At 43.7% G+C, this 21602-nt stretch overlaps 2 long non-coding RNA genes across 6 annotated transcripts in view; one reads left to right on the forward strand and one right to left on the reverse strand.

Annotated features, from left to right (window-relative positions):
- 4930542C21Rik (RIKEN cDNA 4930542C21 gene) overlaps positions 1-21602 on the forward strand; it is a 37204-nt gene that overhangs the window by 10834 nt on the left and 4768 nt on the right. The window contains exons 2-3 of the long non-coding RNA NR_040565.1: positions 5725-5844; positions 6299-6452. This is a non-coding gene — a long non-coding RNA (RIKEN cDNA 4930542C21 gene). The remainder of the gene's footprint in view (positions 1-5724; positions 5845-6298; positions 6453-21602) is intronic.
- The window catches only part of Gm46549, a 44286-nt gene continuing 32178 nt past the window's right edge, over positions 9495-21602 (reverse strand). For 3 of the 5 annotated variants that reach the window (XR_001781895.1, XR_001781896.1, XR_001781893.1), the window contains 2 exons: positions 17526-17665; positions 9495-9613 (listed from right to left, as the gene is read on the reverse strand). This is a non-coding gene — a long non-coding RNA (predicted gene, 46549). Of the gene's footprint in view, positions 9614-14414; positions 15087-17525; positions 17666-19159; positions 19896-21602 lie in introns of those variants that run through there. The other 2 variants (XR_001781894.2, XR_001781897.1) reach the window with 2 other exon arrangements.

Genomic DNA, 21602 nt, shown 5'->3' on the forward strand with positions numbered 1-21602 from the left:
TCAAAATTACAGTTATGGAGTAGCAACAAAATAATTGTATGGTTGGGGCTCAGCACAACTTGAGATACTGTACTGAAAGGTCACAGCATTGGGAAGTTTGAGAACCACTGCGTGCCTAGCTCCTTAACCTGTGAGATTTTAAGTTGGATGCTGGAAACAACCCCTTAGGAAAAGGGAAGCAAAGAACTGATGCTTCAGAAAAACACATTTCCTTCTCAGATCCCAAGCCACCTCCATCGACTCCTCCTGGTAAGCGGACCCTTTATAAGCCCTGCTCTGGGAGGAAGGAAGGGATTCCAACGGTGCCAGGCTCAAGCAAGGGAGCAAGCGGTTCCCCTGAAAGCACATTTGATGTCTCTCCTACCTCAGAAGCATCATCCTTACCACGTATTCACTGCAGTTTTCTTCCACCGCAAATGAGAATCCCTGTTCTGGAAGAGGAGCACCTCAAAGCAACATGGAAGGCCGAGGTGGTTTTGGAGGAAAGGGTGTGTTCAGAGAGATTTGGGGGCAGCCACTGAAATGGCTCGGACATCCCGACATCCGTAGCAGACTCTGCTTTATTTACGTCTTTTACCTCCTGCACATCCCTATCTCCTTCGGATCTTTCCGACAACTGCTTTCACTTACATTTTATAGGATAGACACAGAACCCAGGGGGCTGGAGAGATGGCTCAGCAGTTAGGAGCTCTTTCCCAGCACCCACAAGGCAGCTCACAGCTGTCTGTAACTCCAAGACCTTCACACTGACATCCATGTAGGCAAAAGACCAATGGAGATGGAAATGAAAATATAAATAAGGTTTTTTATTGTAAAGTCAATAATTTTTTATTTAAGGGATCAGATTCCTTTGCTGTCCCTCCAGGTCACACGTGCTCAGGATTTCTAAAAATAGCCCTTTCTCAAATATGGCTCTGTCGTGCTTTTCACCCCTGTACTCTTGTATCTGTCCTTGGTTTAAAGACACGAAGTCGTGACAACCGGAAGACTTCTGGTGATCTCCTCAAGCAATTTAGGAACCATTTTAAGGTAGGCCTCTCGCTTGTTGACACTCAACAACATCTCTGAAGAGTCTGCTCGTATTCATTCCTAGAGAATAGTATGTAAGACTTCAAAAGGACAATAGTATTTCCAGTTATAAAAACTACAGTCTAAGTTCACTGTCCAGACTTAAGAGCTGCAGCCAATGAAGACATATGAAGACATAAATAAATAAATAAATAAGACAGAGAGAGAGAGAGAGAGACAGAGAGAGAGAGATTCCCTTAAAAAAAGGCAAAAAGAAACCGAGACTGGGAAGATTGGCTCTCATTCCTAACTTGTCTCACCCTCTCTCATATTGAGCCTGGCCTTGTTATAATACTGACCCTCACCTGCCTTGTGAGGGCCCTGCCGTGCTGCCTAAGGTATCTTCATCCTGAGATTGTATTATAACATTCTAAAAAAAAAAAAAAGTTCTAAAAATAATGTCACAAGCAACTTCTGCGTGCCCCTTCCTAGGAGAAAGGAAATAAGCAAAATCAAAGACTGCTGGGCCGTCCCCTCTTCCTGTATTTGTTTCTTCTCTTGGGGACAACGCACTCGCCCACCCCACCCCGACGGCTCTTCCTGCTCTCTGTGGATCCTCCATTAATTCTTCTACCACGGCGACATTAGTCACGGACTTTTGTTTTTCAACATTAGTGTGTTGACTTCTTATGTCATAGTACCCATCTGCTATCTTCCAGAGTTAGATCGCTATTCTCAAGTAAGTAAACTGAGGGGTTGGGAGAGAATGGAAGAGGTTATACCACGTGACCTGTATCAAGGGGTTTCCCTGCCCTGGCTGTCCTCGAACTCATTCTGTAGACCAGGTTGCTCTTAAATTCAAAGATCCACCTGACTCTGTCTTCTGAGAAATACTGTGTGTGTGTGTGTGTGTGTGTGTGTGTGTGTGTGTGTGTGTGTGTATGTGTGTCTAAGTGTGATGGTTAGCGTTATGTTTTAAGTTTAAATTACTGTGCTTAAAAGATCTATAAAGCTGGGCAGTGATGGTGCCTGCTTTTAACTCCTTTAACTTAAGAGGTAGAGGCAGGTGGATCACTGTGATTTCTATCAAGGCCATCCTGGTCTACAGAGCCCATTGCTGGACAGCCAATGCTACATGGAGAGACCCTGACTAAAAAACAAAACAGAACAGAACAAACTAACAAAACAAACAACAAACAAACAAAAAACAAGAGAGTGAGATCTATAAAACAAAATCACCTCTAACGTATAAGTCCTACTTGTTCAAGGACAGATTTCCTGGAATGCTGGGCACTGCTGTTCACCTAAGATGCAAGCCATATATTCTCACTTCTGGAAACAAGGTTGGTTGCCTTGAGTGCACAGCGTGTGTGCTTGATTACAAATACGCTTGCCTGTGATTGGACAAAGTCAGGAAGTACATAGCCTTGTGCCGTTTGCCCTTACAAGTCCCTAATGATGTAATTCAGCTTTACATTTTGATCATGGGTTCAGGGATGAGTCTGGTCAGTATCTATGGCCCTGGCCAGTATTTAATAAAGCTGGTTTCAGTTTTGGCCCCAAAATTGTGGTAACGGCTTTATTCTTGCCTGGTGGAATTAACATAAGTGAGCTGAAGCATGCACATGGAAGTCAGAGGACAACCTACAGGATTCTGTTCTCTCCAATCACGTGGGTCTCAGGAACTGAACTCGGGTTATTAGATTTGGCCCTTCTCTGTGGAGACACTTCCCCTGTCCTAGAAATACTTTTAAAAAATCACTCAGAGAGGGGCTGGAGATGTGACTTGGTGGAAGTGTACATAACACGCATATCACACCATACAAAATCATTCAGAGAAACTTTAAGGTAGAAAATTCGCAACTCAGCAGGTGCCCATCTGACCAAACTTTCACCCAACATTCAGCAAGAACATTTATTCTATTTTCGTGACCTTTAGAAAATCTTAGGCAGGCGTGGCATGGTTCCACTTGCCTTAAATATCTGAGTTTGAAAATCAGAGACAGGTGGCTAGCTTGGTCTATAGAGAGAGTTCTAGAACACCCAGGGCTACACAGAAAAATTCTGTCTTTTAGGGGTTAGGGGTCAGGGGGGTGGTGTGGGGAGAAATCAGTTTCCTCTGGCTCTGTTTTCTCTTCCTAGCATGTCCCTAAAGGAAGCCTGTCCTAGATCTCTGGTTAGAAGATTCCCCCAGGCTTCCTTCTCCACCTGGAGAAGTCCTAGCACCCGGCCATTTGTCTGTAGGGCCATATCTCATTCCTTTCCCAAACCTTATTTCCCACCCTCTTGCAGGTACACCCAACCCAGACATTGGCCATAGTCTTTTGAGTCTGCGTTAGTTCATTGTTTCTAGAGTTAGTACATTATTTCCCCAGACAATGCTTTCTCACCAGAGAGTAATTGTGTAGGGGTCAAGGAGAATGGTCACGTTCTGTGCCAAATACAGTGAGCTGCTAATAACCAGAACAGCAGGTAGGAACTGAAAACACACCCCTTACCTTCTCTGAAAATCCTAGCTGTCCAGAACCAAGTCTTGTTAAATCTCTGAACAGTTACACTCCCTCTTTTCTGCCCATCTTGGATGCCCATCAGCACCACTGGACAGTTGCTGAGGGGGGAGGGATTACTAGACGATTTTGTGAAAGTGTGGTATGTGTGTGTGTGTGTGTGTGTGCGCGCGCGCAGTGGATTGACAATACCTACAGATGTCTAAATTCCTCTTGAGCACTGATTTGCTCCTTTTTTTTTTTTTTTTCTGTTTCCTCCCAGGGTGTGATACTTTTCCTCTGATATCATAGTTTTTTAAAATGTCATTTCCTTAGCTGCAGCTTCATGACTGAGATCAAATGACTGAACGGAATTTCTTTTTGTTTGTTTTGTTCTTGTTTTGTTCAAGACAGGGTTTCTCTGTGTGGTCCTGGCTATCCTGGAACTCACTCTGTAGACCAAGCTGGCCTTGAACTCACAGAGATCTGCCTGCCTCTTGAGGCTGGAATTAAAGGTGCACACCACCACTGCCTGGCTGATAAATGGCATTTCTATTTTCCTAGACACAAGGAAATTGTGTGGACAAAATGGTACTGAAACTCTTCAATAGTCTCCGTCTACTGTCCTTTCTTCAGAGTCATGCTGCTCAAAGTACAGTTGTTGGGTCCATGGGATCAGCAGCATTTTGTATCTTGCTAGAACTGTGTTCTCCAGTCCCATTCAAATCTACTGAACACAAGTCTACATTTCCCCCAAATTCCCAGGTGACTCACATGCATGCTCACTAAAGTGTAAGAATAGCCAAACTTCAGTGTAACTTTAGGCCACGGCATTTCACAATGGGTGTGGAAGCATTACGGTAAACTCTGCGGTGTGTGGTCTGATCGGGCTAGTGAGTTGAGTTCTCTACCTTAGGTGTTCAACAGGAAGCTCATGGATGGTGATGCTGGAGTATTAAGTAGCTCGGACAGTTCTTCAAGCTTTTGAGAGTTAACCATTAAGCCTTAATTGGTAGAAACTTAGACTTTTAGACTAGGGCCTCTGTGGTGCACGCTTGTTCTGTATTTTTACCAGCTGTGGAAACACATAGTCACCTGCAGAAATGTATATAGTCCATATAATTTTAAAGATTTCTCAGTCTGCACGTGCGTGCTGTACTCTGGGTGTGGTTTGCTTTCTGAAAGCTTCGGACAAAGCTGGGTGTGGCGGTTCACACTTCTAGTCCCCAGTCCTCTAGAGGCTGAGGCAGAATGACTGGCACAAGTTCAAAGACAGCCTGTGTTACTAACCGACAGACAACAGTGCACATCAGATAGGCCCTAGACTTAGCAAGCCACTTGGCGGGGGAGGAAGAGACCTCTGCGGCAACCACGATAAACCTAGGAAACCCTCATAGCTAGAGTCCAGCAAGGTTGCCTGGTGCTGCTGTTGACCAAAGAATGTGTTCTTTACACTCGATACGGCACTGTTCCCAAGTTTTCCTAAGACCAGGTCAGAACAGAGCCTTTTCTTGGGGCTAATAAGGGTGGAGAGTTCCTGAGAAAGCAGGCCAAGCCATCTGTGAATAGATAGCCAGGGTCCCCACCAAAGCTTACTCCTGGCAGACGAACAGCCATATAGAGTCAGTCAGCAGGTGGCAGCCTGGGAGTTGAGCTCTCTGTTTTAGGCCATCTTAATGTGGAAGACTGTCTAAGATGAAAAGAGCATTGTATGGGGTTCAGGATCTCTCAGGTAACCCTTGAAATAAAGCTGCCCGGCATGGTGAGGCCAGTACCCGGGTACCAGAAGCCAGGGGATCTCTATGAATTAGAGGTCAGTCAGGGGTTCAGGGAGCCCCTGTCTCAAACAAAAACAAAAACAAAGAAGTAAAACAGAAAAGAAATCTGGGTCCGAGAACACAGAGACAGAGAATGAGTTCCTGAACGAAGAGATAGAACTAAGGTAAAGAGATGAGACATTTTGGTAAAGCTTTGTGAAAGCATGAAGGGGAAATGGGAGATGAGGTCTAAAGACATGAAAGTGAGGATTGGAGCTGAAGACCTGCTTCTCAGCTCATTGCACCCTGAGGACTTGGTGTATACTGACTTGGAACACTTTGTTCTTCTACTGTTCCCCTTTCTTTATAAGAAAAGGAAACATATATAAAGTTTATATATTAGTTATATTATATCATATCATCATATCATATCATATTATATATGGGGTTTTTTTCTTTCTTTTCTGAGACAGGGTTCCTCTGTGTAGCCCAGGCTGTCCTGGAATTCCCTCATGCAGACTAGGCTGCCCTTGGCTTGATCTCCAACTCAGAGTTCCAACCGTTTCCACCTCCTAAGTGCTGGGATTTAAAGGGTGAGTCACCATCACCCACAACCCACCCACTCCCCCCTCAGTTTTAGTTAGTTTTCTTTTTCAAGACCGTTTCTGTAGGCAACCCTGGCTGTCCTAGTACTCATGTAGCCCAGGCTGGCCTCGAACTCTGAGATTCATCTGCCTCTGCCTCCTGAGTGCTGGGATTAAAGGTGTGTGCCACCAATACCCAGTTTATTTTTATCTTTGAATGTATGTGTATATACATATGTCTGTGCACTGTGTGCTGTGTATACAGGTGCCCATAGAGGCCAGAGAGAGTATCAGATCTGAAGCTGCAGTTACTGGCAGTTGTAAGCTGTCCCACATGGGTGCTGGGAACCAAATTTGGGTCTTCTAGAGTAGTCGAAAGTCCTCAGCCCTTGAGAAGCTCACCATCCCCTCTTCTATCTTGGTGAACAAGAAGAGACACTTCATCTCCTTTTTTTCTCAACAGGTCCTAATAGCACCTCCCACCACCACCACCCCACCCCTCCCCCATCTCCAGATACACTGGTCCTTACTGCCAGACTATCAGAAGTCCAGCACTTACTCACATAGAAGCCACTGATGGTCTATGAAGTGTCCCGTCAGGAATTTTTTCCTAAACGGTAAACAATTTATGCATATAAATATCTAAATACGTGTTTCATATGTAATGTTTAGGCCATCTTAATGTTTCATATATGAATTTTGTGGTTAAAAACTCAGTAACATTTTAGATTTGTAGTAACCGTTCTATCATATAAAAGCTACATATTTGTTATAAACTGTCACCACCAAAATTAGTCATAATCTTTTACCCAAATACAAATTTTTTTCAAATGCAAATATTTTCAATTAACTTAGTGTCTTAAAATAGCAAACATGGCTGAATATAACCTGTGTTGTTTTGCTTCATACCTCTGTGGAGCAAAACAGGGTCATGGCGATGATAAAAATGGCATCTCTCTGACTGTTGACATCCACAGTTCTGGGAAATCTGACCACACTCAAATCCTTCACCACTATTTCTGGGAGTTTTTAATATGGGGTAGGGATGAGGGTGGTCCTGGGTGTTTTCCCAAATGAAGTTTATTCAGCCACAGAATGATCCCATCTTTCCCTAGGCCCCAGAGAGCTGTACTGACAGCTGTTGGGTTCACCTTGCATAGCTCCCCACCCGCACTATGACTCCCTTTAGCATCAGCAGGGGGGGATTTTACTTCTCACCAGGGAACTGTACTCAGATGAAGCCAGGCCCTTGACTTTACAGCACTAAGAAATTTTCAGGATGAGTCAGGATGAAGCAAACCTGGGTTTATTAAGAAAAGCCTTAGGGGCCAGGGAGAAGGCTCGGTGACCAAGAGCGCTGGCTACTCTTGCAGAGGGGCCATTCCCAGCAGCTCACTACCATACATAACATAATAAAAAGTGTGCTTTCATCCCAGCACACAGGAGGCAGAGGCAGGTGGGTCTCTGTGGGTTCGAGGCCAGCCTGGGCTATAAAGAGTTCCAGAACAGCCAGGGCTGAACAGAGAAACCTTGCCTTGAAAAACAAAACAAAACAAAAACAAACAAAACAACAACAACAAAAAAAGGCGGGGGGGGGTGTGAGTGGTATGGGGGGGTGAGGGGTGAGGGTACTGGAGAGATGGTTCAGTGCTCTTAACCACTGACTGCTCTGTCAGAGATCCTGAATTCAATTCTCAGCAACCACGTGGTGGCTCACAACCACACTCTCTTCTGGTGTGTGTCTGAACTCCAGTGTACTCACATACACAAAAAAAAAAAAAAAATAAAATCTTTTAAAAAAAGGGGGGGGGAGAAAAAGAAAATTTCAGTATAGATTTAAGCATGATAAGGAGCAAGTTTAGGAGAAAGATAGTTGAATATATCCAAGTGTGGGCATGAGCTTCTCATGAGAACGTCTTTTGCTTTACTAGAGATTGAACCTGGGTCTCACACATGAGGTAAGTGCTCTACCATTGAGCAACATCTCCAGGCCCTCTTTTATTTTATTTTTTATTTTTTATTTTTTGAGACAGAGTCCCATACTGGGTTCAGTACCCAGTACCCAGTACCCACATGGTATTTCACAATTATCCATGACTCCAGGTCCAGTGGATTCAACCTCTCTTCTGATCTCTATGGGAACCAGGCACACACAGTGTATGTATATATTGTGCAGCCAAAACATATGCATAAATAATTTTTAAATTTAAATATTTGAGAGGGAGAAAAATCACTATGTAAACCCTGGCTGGTCTGGAACTTTCTATGTAGATCAACCTGACTTCAAACTCACAGAGATCCATCTACCTCAGCTTCTGCCTCCTGAGTGCTGAGATTAGAGGTGTGTGCCACCATGCCTAGCCCACTTTTTAAATTCTTATTTTATTTTTTGAGACTAGATTTGATGTAGCCCAGGCTGATGTCAGGAACTTCCTGCCCCACCCTGCAGAGTTACTGGAATTACAAAACTGTGCCTCCAGGCCCACATCTATTTACACAGCTTTTGAAATCACAAATTCAATGGATTAAAAAAAAAAATACCGTAAAAAGTACTTATCTCCAAAAACCTTTATATAGTATCCAAGATAAGGTAGATTACGTTCTGTCCTATACATTTACAGGATGATAAGGTACAGACTAAAGAAAGTCAAAGGAGTTTTTACTATCCATCGGTCACAAGGACATCAAGCATGTTTTGACTATAAGCATGGTTAATCCCTTCTCTGTGAAAGTTTCTTGATTCTTAGCCACCAGCGGTGTGGAGCTACTTTCCAGACTCAGAAGATGAATAGTTGTGTTCCTGTGGGAGAAGATGAAACTGTTTCAATGAATTAATTGCTTTAAAATTCAGAAACTTACCATCTTACCAGGCATACTGGCACACATCTTTAATCTCAGCATTTGGGAGACGGAGGCAAGTGGAGCTCTGTGAGTTCAAAACCAGCCTCATCTATATAGTGAGTTCCTGGCCAACCAGTGCTATACAGTGAGACTTACTTTAAAAAAAAAAAATAGAAGAAAGGCTGGCGAGATGGCTTAGAGGTTGAGAGCACTGGCTGCTCTTCCAGAGGTCCTAAGTTAAATTCCCAACAACCACAGGGTGGCTTACAACCATCTGCAATGAGAACTGACACCCTCTTCTGGTGTGCAGGCATACATACAGGCAGTAAAGTACACAATAAATAGAAGAAAAGAAGCTGGGGTGGTTGATCTGGGGTAGTGGTGGTGTAAACCTTTAATCTCAGTACTTAGGAGGCAGAGGCAGATGGACATCTGTGAGTTTGAGGCCAGCCTGAGAAGTAGAAACTTAAGCATTCTTCGGAAAGTTGTTTAGATGGAGTTTTGCTGGGGCAAACACATGAAGGAACATTTCATTAAAGTGGACACAGGTGGGAAAGGCTAAGGCAGATTCGTGAAAGAACATTTTGCTGAAGCAGACCCAGAAGAAAAGATGTTCTGCTAAAGCAAGCATGGGAAAGGACACATGAAGAAATTGGACTGCTGGTGTATCTGTGAGGTGTTTGTAAGTGGATTGAGCTGCCGCTGTTAACCTGTGAACTGAACTACTGATTTCCAGATAACACAGATGGGAATTATTCCAAAGAACCTTTCTAAACAGGTCCACTTCCCTTGTATCCTTTCTTTTCCATTACCTCTGGTGGGTGGTGGTGCCGCAGACCCTCTGGGTCCCTTTGTCTGCGTGGACAGGGTCTCTAGTCGCAGGTGGGCAAAGAGTTGGTGGGTGACAAACAGACCAACACGCGAGATTGTGTAGAATCTGAATGTAAATTCAAAAGTGAAAATCAGTCTTATATAGTACAGAAAATACAAGGGGTCAGAAGTCACAGCAGGCAAGGTACATTGAAGTTACCTGATACAAAACAAAGGAATGACTACCAAGGGACTTACAGGAACCAGGTAGATGTTTACAGTAAAGATAAAGCAGTCCTGCCTAGGTTCAGCTTAGTGACAGGCAAGGATTTCACGTTCCAGTGTTATACCTTTGAACCTTGTGAAGGCTAGCACCAGGGGGTTCTACTCTTGGAAGACCTCATGAATAATGCAATATCACAACCTCCCTACTTCCTAGGCCTTGCTGAATTCTTATATGAGTGTAACTTTTAAGTATCTGGAGATTCTCCATTTGTCAGAAGAATTTACCAACTTGCTTCTAATATGCAATATACTGAAGATTTCTATCTCAGTGGGATTCCCTGGCTCTATTTTGGTATTCCCTTGTTTGAGTGAGATATGTTACTGTCCTTGGTAAATATTTTGCAGACCAGCTCTGAGCTACTGGCTCCGTCTTCTGTAATGCTTAATTAGTTACTGAATAGGTTAACTTCCTTACTGCATTCTTACAGGGTTCTGGGACCTTGGAACGCTGGGGAGACTTAACTATAACAGAATTTAATCTTAAAAGGCATTTATAATAAAATATTAAAAGAGAGCTCGTAGATCCATACACCAGACTAACTCGGGAATAGGGTATAAGTATATGGGTAAATGAGAACACCAAAGCTCCAGGAGGTGAGTTTCCTTGAAACTCTTTTCCTCATTGAGTGCTTACAGACTTTTTCAGCCTGTCATGCAGACCCGACAAGTGGGTGTGGCATGGTGGGTTACAAGGAAAGTTAAAACATTTAAGAACCATCATTAAAAATAGATTTTGAAAAAAAAAATAAAGTTACAAGCCTGGTCTATGGAGTGAGTTCTAGGACAGCCAGGGCTACACGGAGAAACCCTGTCTCAAAAAGCAAGCTGAACACTTTGTGCTATTCCTGTAGGATGAAGTCAACTGTGCTGGGATAGGAGACATCTTCTCAGCACTGGGATATGAGCCTGGGTTTTAGAAATAAGTAAATTGGATACAGAGGAAGGGTGACCGTTTGTGTTGTGTTTTGTTTTGTTTTGTTTTGTTTTGTTTTGTTTTGTTATGTTTTGTTTTTTAGGTGAACACAGACTTTGCTCTATAACCTGCTTGGCTGGACTGACAAGCTCAGAGCAGTCCACTGAGAGGTAGTTGGGGACTCTCCTAAGGAAGAGGATTTTTACTTCTAGTGAGGCATGACCTCATAATGTTGTCCAGGCCCTGAAATCCTGGTTTCAGGTGGTCCTCCTGCCTCAGTCTCCCTAACAGCTAGGACTCTGGACAGGTCATGCCTTGAATAGAACTGTTAATAACAGCATGTAAATCTAGATTTTTCAGGTAACATGTAAGTAGCATTATTAAAAGGGTGTTCTAAAAAACACTTTCTGGTGTTTGTCATTTGAAAAAAAAAATACAGGTCTGAGCCTGCAATCCCAGCACTTGGGAAGTGGAAAGAGGAAGCCATGAGTTCAATATCATTGTCATCTTAGAGTTTGAGGCCATCCTGGACGATGCAGAAGCCTGGCTAAAATTAAAACACAATCTTCAGTGGAGATTGGAAAGATGGCAGCTATTGCGATTGAACTTTTCCTTAGAAATCCAGGGACCAGCACGATAGTTCTGTGGGTAACGGGGGTAACGGTACCCACTGTCAATCCTGATGTCCCAAATCCCATTCCTGGGACAAACATGCTGGAAAGACAGAACCAACTGTCACTGCTTTTCTCACCAGTTGTCCTCTGACCTCCATACATGGGTCATGGTATAGCACACTAGCATATTCTGGCACACATATACACAAATGCACAATAGTAAATAAATAGCTTTATAAATCAAAACTCATTCCCCACAAAAACCCTCAAAGTATTGTAAAGTCAAGAGAAACAATGTCTAAGCTAGTTTATCTCTGAGGATAGGATGTGGGTAGACCAGAAATCTCTCTCAAGGTGGACTAGCCATAACTGGTTAGATCTAAGATGGCCACCAGAGTCAGCAGCAGCCTCTCAGTCATTTAATACTGCCTTGTTTGCATTCAAAACGGCATAGCCACCCCAATGCCATGACAGTTGACAGCTTGTCTGACAATGACCAAAGAGATCCATGGAAGGAGAGAGAAAGAACAGGTACTCTAGTGCCTGGAGAAATCTCCCCACTCCAGAAAAAGATTTGACTATTTCTCCCTCTACAGCCATAGCCTCCTTTCTTTAACTCTATACCTAAGACCTCCTGACTCTTGATGGAGAAGTTGTTGCCCTGCCAACATTTCCTTCCCTGCCCAATTTTGGCTAGACTTCTAAGATGGCTTCCCTTTGTTCCCATGAGTCAGAGAGGGAAGCACAGTTTGGAGGGGGAAAAAAACCCACACAATTTTTGCAGTTTTCTATAACATATTCAAGTTTTGTTTGTTTGTTTTAAAGATTTATTTATTTTATGTGCATGAGTACAATGTAGATGTCTTCAGACACACCAGAAGAGGGCATCGACTCCCATTACAGATGGTTGTGAGCCACCATGTGGTTGCTGGGAATTGAACTCAGGACCTCTGGAGGAGAGCAGTCGGTACTCTTAACCGCTGAGCCATCTCTCCAGCCCCCTAAAATGTATTCATTTTTAATTTAGTAAATTTTGTTCTTTCACAGTTTCAAACAAGAACACTGTGTTTTGGTCTCTTCTCTCACTTTCGTGTTAAATCATATTCATAAACAGTTTAATGGTTTTAGTCACCTGAATGTTGGATTCATTGATAGTCCAATAGGGTTTATTCATATCAATAACTATATTAGCATATAGACTAGGCTGTTATCAAAATCACGGAGATTTTTCTGCCTCTTCCTCCTGAGTACTAGGATTAAAGATGTGTGCCACTACACCTGGCCTATTAGACTGTTTTCAAAGTATATTTTAAATCCAACCAAGCTTCCTATTTGTAATCTTTTGTTTTGTTCTTTAAAGGAGTGCCATGAAAATTTTCAGTTGGTATAAGAGTAATAGAAAGATTAATAACACAACAGGGTATCTACCTGTTATGGGATGCAGTTAATTGCAGGGATGGGAATTAAATGCCCTTTTGTTGTAGTTGGGTTTTCCTCCTTCCTCCCACCCCCCTCTCTTTTGCAACACAGGACTTTAATAACCACCTCCCCACCCCAGGTTAAGAACTTTTGGGTTCAGGCTGAGAAACCTGAAGAAGGAGAAAGAAGCACAGGACAGACAGTATCTAGCATCTATGTAAACGTCCTGCTGCATACAGCAGCTGAGGCCACAGCCCAGGTTGCCCTTGATCACGTGATTTTCCTGCCTCTGCTTTCCAAGTGTTGGAATTACAAGTGTGCACCACAGCACCCAGCCTCGCTTCAACTTTTTAGTGACTCTACTGCGTACTCAAATGCTCTAGTAGGAGATTTCAGATTTGAGAAGAGGTGGAAGGGAAAGAGGATATTACTTTAAGAAATAAAATTTCCTGGTGGCGGTGGTGCCCGCCTTTAATCCCAGCACTCAGGAGACAAAGGTAGGCAGAAATCTGAGTTCAAAGCCAACTCTGTGTACAGACTATGTTCCAGGACGGCTAGAGCCTCACATAAAAACCCTGTCTTGGGAAAAGAGAAGAAGGAAGGGGTAGAGGAGGAGGAAGAGGAGAAAGAAGAAGAAGAGGAGGAGGAAAAGAAAAAGAGAGTTCAAGTTCATATTGACAAAGATACAGAAACATAGGGAAAAGGACTGCAAAGCAGTACATATGAGAGATCAGAAGCCAGAGCTAGAGTCCAGTGACCGTGACAATACAAGCGTCCTCCCCTTTGGGGAAGGACTGTGCTGTATCCTCAGAATGCACACAAGGTGAGGGTGGGAGCCGGTGTTTATACAGTTTGGACAAAGTCATCCCTCCAGACTCCAGGGACTAAGCATGCCACCTTTGCCTCTATAACCTACTTTACTTCCCTAGGAGACATCTGCATATTGATGTGGTAGGAGAAGAACACAATTAAGGCCTGACTGCTTAGAAGCAACCGCGTGAGCACCAAGCACTGGCCATCAGGGGCACATTGACACCACAGCCAAACAAGGTTGCCTACAAAATCTGCATATTTAACTTGTATAAGAACTTGAATTTCTGCCTGGGACATTGAGAGAGAGAGAGAGAGAGAGAGAGAGAGAGAGAGAGAGAGAGAGGGAGAGAGAGGGGGGAGGGGGAGAGAGAGAGAGAGAGGGAGAGAGAGAGAGAGAGAGAGAACAAACTCGATTTTCAGAAAACCCCTTCCAAGAACAGAACTTACATCTTTCATGTTTGTCCTAATTGACAAACATGTCCTATAATTCCTAATTGAGAGAAAGCATTTCCCTGAGCAGATTTTCTTGTCTCATCTTGGCTATATCAACTTAAATTTAAACTATCACACATAATTGCACAGATTCCAACTCTACAAAGGAGAGAGTTCTCCTTTTATGTAGGAATCTGTTTCATCTTGTTTCTTGAATCCTTGCCTGCCCAAGCTGTAGGCAGGAAAGTCCTTTCCCTACATATTTATAGTCAGCCTATTCTGGAGCTGATCTTGACAAAAGCAGGAGCTATAACTCTCTAGCAGGACCTGGGCACAAACTTAGCATTCACTGTGAGTCTCAGGAAGGCTGTGGCAATGCAAATGTCTGCCAGCATTTGTGGATACAGGTAAAGGAGACCAAGCTCCCCACGGTCACAAGGAGCACACCGAGAGGTTCCCTTAGAGTTTTAGAGCACTTGACTCAGCCCAAACAGGGATTCAAGGCACACATGCTGAAAAAAAGTTCAGGGCTAGCCAGTTTATAAAGCAGAGTTGGAGATTTATTATAAATATTTTAGTACAAGGTTTAAGTAGCGCGCTTAGGAGAAAGGGGAGTGTCAAGCGAGTATAGGTGAGGGCCGATCAAGCTGGAGTAACAGAATATGTGTTCCGTAAGGGAGGTTCACAGCTCATTGGGTTTTTGCTTGTTTGTGTTTTGTTTTCCATCTATGGAATTTGGGGGTAGGGGATTGAAGTACTATCGCTAAGTGATATCACTAAGTGTCACTAAGTGGTTCCTGGGAGGCACCTGAGAAGATTACAATTGATCAGATGTGGGTGGCCTACACAAGCCACCCTAGCCATGTTAATGTCCAAGATCCGTGTTGCCAAGGGCCGTGTATGGGTCCTCTGTTGTACTGTAGCCTGAGTCCTTGTCGATGTCTGTGACCAGTGTTACCACTGAGAGTCACGAGGATGCCCACAGTCTGTGCTAAAGCCTGAGACCATGATGATGTCCAAGGGCCATGCTGCAAACAATGGCCATGCAGATACGGAGGTGTGTGACACCATGGTGACGTCTGAGGTTCAGGCTGTCACCAGAAACCATGTGGAAATCCATGATCCTGTAGAGGACAAGGAAGCTACTTTTGAGTGACATCGATGACTACAGACTCAGTTGAGAAAGAGGTACATAGCCGGCTTTGGTGGTAACTCCTGCCCCGCCCTGCCCCCACCAAAGTATCAGTCTAGACAGGAAACCATGGAAGAAACATTTTTAAAATTGTAATGAGGATGCTCGTGTGTAGTTCTCCACAATTGAGGGCTTCTGTCAGGGATGCAGGTAGGAAAAGACTCAGTTTTCTTTAAAGGGCTAGCTGCTGGGGATGTGGTCATGCTTAGTGAGTATATAGACAATATAAATTAGACTCTTTTGGGGGGAGGGAGTGACAAGGGTGGGAGGGCAGACCTGAGAGGATTGGGAAGGGAATGTAATCAGATGCAAGATGTGAAATTCTCTAATAATCAATAAAAACATTATGATGGAAGAAAGAAGAGTAGCCTAATAAGTATTTCTCTGCCAGTGAAATGAGCCAATTCAAATCATATTAGGTTATATTAAATGCAGGTTTATTGAGGAGTTGCTCTCAAGGGAGTTCACTGGCCCCAAGGACTGAGGCCAGGGGAGGCGCCATGAGAAGGGAGAGGGGAGAGAGAAGAAGAGTGTGTGCAGAGAGAGGGAGAGAAGAGAGAGAGAAGTAAGGGGGGAGCTCCAGGGAACCAAAATGTCTGCATTATATAGGGAAGAGCCTCTGGGGGGAAGGGCAGCCCAGACTAAGGGCTGGAAAATTCAGAGTTAGAGACATGATATGCCAGGTAGGAACTGAGGGATGCTGGGAGAACCTGGAGGCCAGGTCAGCTTTGATATATAAAATATTCACCTCAGCTCCTTGTCCGGGGTCTGAACTAAACATAGTCCACTGGGATGCTGCAGGTGATGTCTGGAGAGGTCCTGCTCAAGGCCGTATGCGTTTAGACCTTAAGCCTGGGTCATTGCTATTCTAACATAAATATATGTATCTATGAAAGGAATATTAACTCTATTTCTGCAGCCACTATAACAAACACTAATTGTACTGGAGTTCATGCTTTCCAGTGGGTGATAGGCTCCAAGCAGACTCTTTTTCATGTGTCTATAATCTCCCTGTCTTCCTAGCCTGCCACAGGTTCTTGATGCTGCAGCATACCCTGACAGTGCGCTTATCCATCTATACTTGGCCTTCTGCGTATCTGGTGTTCTGCCTTATATTTTGAATCATTTTCCTTATCTATACTTGAATCACAGTAGGCTGTCCCCATTTCCCCTGCTCTCTTAAATTTAGAGTGACTAGAAGAACTTTTAAGTCTCTTCCTGGCTTTTGTTGGCTTTAAATGTAACCATTTAGTGGAAACAGTTCCCAGCCCACAGACTAACCTCCCCTCAGTTGATACAATGTTACTATTTCATGGAACCAGTTCCCAGCCCACAGACTAACCTCCCCTCAGCCGATCCGTGGAAATGAGCCAGCCGTCTTAAAACGATATCCCTGTTTATCTAGGCATATTGAGTGTACATGGAGCTAGCATCAGTCTGCTGGGCAGGGCATGGTAGCAAATGGATCCAAAGTCAAGTGATACCATCTGTAGCAGAGACTCAGTTCAAGACCATCTGTTCATTCTTGGCAAGTATGGAGCATGGGTTTCCCCTCTTGGGGAAAACTGGATAAGAGCCTACACCTCAACTGGGCTGGGCTTCAAGGGCGGTCCCAGTTCTAACAGGATACTGACTTGTCATACAGGACAATACCAGTAGATGCTTTCTGCAATAGACTAGTTTAACAGAATAGGGGAGGAAAGGGGCCCAGTTTTTAAAACTATATTCTCAATGAACTAATGATTGTGAAATCATTTTAAAGAGTTTACAAATATTTTGCAACCAAATGAAATTAATAAAATAGAACAGAAGGGATATGTTGAATATGGGGCTAAAAGGATGGTTCAGTGGTTAAAAGTATACACTGCCCTTGCTAGAGACCTGAGTTTAGTTCCCAGCACCTATATCAGATGGCTTACAACTGGCCAGGAACTCCAGCTCAAGGGAATCTGATGCTCTGGCCTTCCTAGGCACCCAAACTCACATGCACATACTCACACAGGGACAGAGAAGTCTTCAAAGTACACTGACAACAGAAGAGAAGCATGCTTCCTGAGACCTTTACTTTGGTTGTGCAAGCTTGAACATATTTCTGAGATGATATGAGTGAGAAACCAGACCAACTCCATCTTGGGTTCAGGCTCCATCTTAGAGAACCTGACCTAAGGTTGAACTCGAGTTAACTACCAGGCTCCCTAACAACCACCAATCAGGAGAAAAGCAGAAGTTTCGGTTGTACCTGAAGATACTTGCTTATGAAAGCTCATGGTTTGGCTCCAGCACCAGCCAATCATTTTGAAGGGTAACAAATTCTGTAATAGCCCCCCAATCAATGTGTGCTACGATGGAATCCCCCAGCTTATTTGCTTACCTCTATAAATGCTTGCTTGAAACTGGGCTTGGGGCTTCACCCTCTGGTCTTGTTGCATTAGTGACGACTGTGTGGCCGGAGCTGGAGAAGACCCTTGTGCGATTGTATCGGAATCGGCTCCTTGGTGGTCTTTGGGGGCTCTCGAAATGGGCACAACATAAGAAACAATGGGAAGAAAAGATGAAGGAGATTTATTTATCATATGCGGAAAATGAAAGTGTAAGCAACAAAAGATACTTACAACTGATATAATAGAAAAAACTTAATATTCAAAATAAATAAATGTAATATTTTTAAATTAATACATCTCAGTGGCAGATTCGCTGCCCACCTCAATGCTTTATGTTCCTGAATGAAAGTCACAAATGCAGCCTTTATATTTTGATATGCCTATATTGTGATATGCCTTAACAAGCTTAGTAGCTGGTCTATTGCCTAACTTTCACGAAGTTAATACCCAGTTATTGCTTACTAATTCTAAGTTCTATGTTGGCTGCTCTGGACTCAGAGGGCTGCCCAACTGGACCACATTCTGGGGCACATTCTGGGCCTCACTCTGGGTCTCGCTCTCTCAGCTCCTTCACGTGGCGGCCATGTCTCTCTGCCCTGCACGCTTTCTTCTCAGGCATAGTGTTTCTCTCCTCCACACTCTCTCAGCATGGCGGATCTCTCCTTCTTCTCCTCATCCCAGTCCCAAGCCCAGGTGTCTGTCTGTCTGTTTATGACATGTCGTTTCAAATCAGAAATTATGCAATGCCTATTGAGGAAAAGAACTATTGTAACAAACTTACTTTGAACATCCATATAGCTGCTAAAAATGAGAAAGAACTGCACATGCCAGCATGAAAGGACATCCAAGATGTGCCATTCATTGAGAAAGCACTCAACAAGAAAATTCAGAATGAAGCCCTGCATAGTGGCTCACATCCTTAATCTGCCCTCAGGAGGCAGAGGCACAGATCTATGAATTTGAGGCCAGCCTGGACTATTTAGCAAGTTCCAGGCCAGTCAGAACTGCATAGAGCATATAGTGAGACCTTATCTAAAAAAATTAATAACGGAAAAGAAAGAAAGAAAATTTGTGCTACAATGTCAACTTTTATCGATGGTAATTTATTCAACAAATATTTATTTAAAACTCACAAAGTTCTGGACACTATTATAAGTATTGAAAATCCAGACATAATAAAAGGGACAAAACCTGTGCTATAGAAGGTCTTTTGGAGATAGGCTATATAACATCTGGTAGCCCAGGCTAGACTCACACTGATGACATCCTTAGTGCTAAGAATATAGATAGACAGGGTTTGGGGGCACACATCTAGTTCTAGCACTCTGGAAGTCGGGACAGGTGGGTCTCTGTGAGTTTATAGCCAGCTTGGCCCACATATAAGTTCCATGACAATCAGAGCTATGAAATAAGGAGACCCTGTCTCAGAAATTAAAAATAAAAATAAAAAATAAATTAAAAAAGAAAGGAAAGAATAGAAAATATAAAAATAAAATAAAATAAAAACAAAGCCAGGCAGTAGTGGCACACACCTTTAATCCCAGCACTCCAAAGGCAGAGGCAAGGGGGATCTCTGTGAGTTTGAGGCTAGCCTGGACTACAAAGCAAGTTCAAGACAGCCAGGCCTACAAAGAAACCCTGCCTCAAAACAAGCAAACAAAAACCAAAACCCAAATACATACACACAAAGTCTATATATATAAGTCTGTCTCATGTTCTATTAATAAAGAGTGGCAATAAACAAATCAATAGTTTAGAAAGTGCAACGGAGGGTAATAACTCAGGATAGGAGGATGAATGGAATAGAAGTGAAGAAACCAAAATAGCCACTCTGTGGGTGAAAACGGAAGTTTATTCCAAATTGCCAAGGCTGTCTACAGAGAAAGCAAGGAAAAGCTAAAGGGGAACGATTCCCAAGTTAACGGATGAAAGGGGGTTTGAGAGCTCGCGTGGGGCTTGTGAGCAGGGACTAAGGGAGCCTAGAGGCCAGCACTGACCTTGGCAATGGCCACCCCAGTTAGAGGTTAGAGCCACGGTTTCTCTTGCCAGAGACAAGGACTCCCTCCTAAGCAAGCAGGAACTTCCTTCAAGCCCGAGGGAATGGTGACTTGTGTCTAAATGCCAGACCTTGCTAAAAGGGGACCACACAGAGGATAGAGAGTTCTGTAAGACAGGAATTGCAATGTTAAGTCTAGCCATAGCGGAGATCTGCCACGGAAGACTTTTGTGTAGAGACCTGAATGGAGCGAGCAAGCACGCCACTTGGCCACTGCGGGTGAGTTTTGCTGTTAGAGTTAAGTCTGCAGCTCTAAGGAAGGCGCACGCGTGGATTGTTCAGGGACACGCTGAGGCTGTTGTTGCTGCAAAGAAATGAGGAGCATAACTGTTTCACCCCGAGGAGCAAAGTAGACATATATTTAGCAAATCTTTAAACTGCCTATGCACGTAGGCAGCGGCTGTGAACGACTAGTTTACACAAGAAGAAACACAGACCCAAAGCCATCATTTAGATCGTTAAGAAGTTTCTCGGGTGCAAAAAATAAAAAAAATAAAAAATTTCGAGTCAGGCATTTTTTCTGAACATGCTTCCTTGTCCCACACCTGCCTGAGGGCAGTGTCTGTGCTCTCGGAGCTTTGAGAGGCTAGGAACCGTTTCTATGTCTGCTCTGTTTACATTTTCTGTCATCTGGCACTGGTCTCTGTGAGCCCTGGCTGGCATTCATGCTGGCCAGCAGTTACATGCTCGCAATCCCCGAACAATTCTGAGCACTTAACTCATTTAAACGTCACAACATGCCTTTGAGAGATGTACCATTATTGGCATGTTAAAACCATCGTGTACTGATACACACTGAATGTTGTATGTCAAAGCAAGAATTTAAACCCAGGTGTCCTGGTACCAGACCATTGTCCCAAATCACTATACTACCTTATTAGTCTTCACCTGCATCATCAATACCATCACCCCTGTCAGGAAAGCTTGGTAGGCTAATTGTAGATCTTCACCTCCTTCTTCCATTCCAATCGAATCCCCCAGTATTCGCACCCATTTCTGTAGTGACCACCTGCTTCAGCGTCCCCTTCTTCTATGCCTCCGTCTCCAACTAGTCCCATAGAGCATCTTCTCCAACCTTCCTCCTCACCCACTGCTTTATCCCAGCCTCCAGCTTCAGCAGGCAGTCCTGGAAAACCCACCAGCCAGGCCTGCCAAAGAAGGAAGTAAGCCAGCAAAGGAGGGCTGGGAGTTTCAGATCTTCACTCCCCGCCCCCTCCTCCCTAATCCCCAGTCTCATCCCCATCTCTGAGGCAGGCTACCTGTTGTGGCCTCTCCTCACTCTCTGCTCCCATTCCCAGGGGAGGGTCTGAGTAGATTCTAGTGAAAACACCCTGCTTCCCTCCTTCCTGTGGACCCCCTCAGCCCCCAACCTCATTCCTAAGTGTTCATTCCCAATGCCTAGAAACCCCAGTGGCCAAACCTAGCAGGATCCCAGAATTCCCTCCCCGACAACACACTGCCATCACACCCTCTTAAGACCTGAGAGGGCAACAGAAACCAAAGGAAAAAAAAAAAAAAAAAAAAGAGAATATGCACTCAACAAAGGTATCAGCACCTAGAATTAATTACAGCTCTTCCCAAACCCAGATTTCTAGACGCTAGCATAAGAACACAATCAATAACAAGCAGGACAATGTATTTCCCTGAGATACATTGTATCTGCTGAAGGCACAAGATAAAACCTTAGCACAGCCATTATGAATATGATAGAGGTCCACAGAAATGAATCTTAAAGAAATCTATGAAAACATAAGCACTAGAAGGAAGTGAATAAAACAGCTCAAGTCCTGAACGTTGAAATAGATTCAATAAAGAAAATCAAAACTGAAAGAAATCTGGCCACAACAAGTTGAGGAACCCCAGAGGCAAGCCTCATCAATAGGATGCAAGAGATGAAGGAAAGAATCTCAGACAGTGAAGACTCCATAGAAGAATTGAAAACATCGGTAAAGCCAAAATGTTAAATGTATGTAATAACAGGAATAGAGGGAGGAGAAGAAACAAAGGTCAA

Source organism: Mus musculus, chromosome 16, assembly GCF_000001635.26.
Source record: "Mus musculus strain C57BL/6J chromosome 16, GRCm38.p6 C57BL/6J".
Classification (NCBI taxonomy): Eukaryota; Metazoa; Chordata; class Mammalia; order Rodentia; family Muridae; genus Mus; species Mus musculus.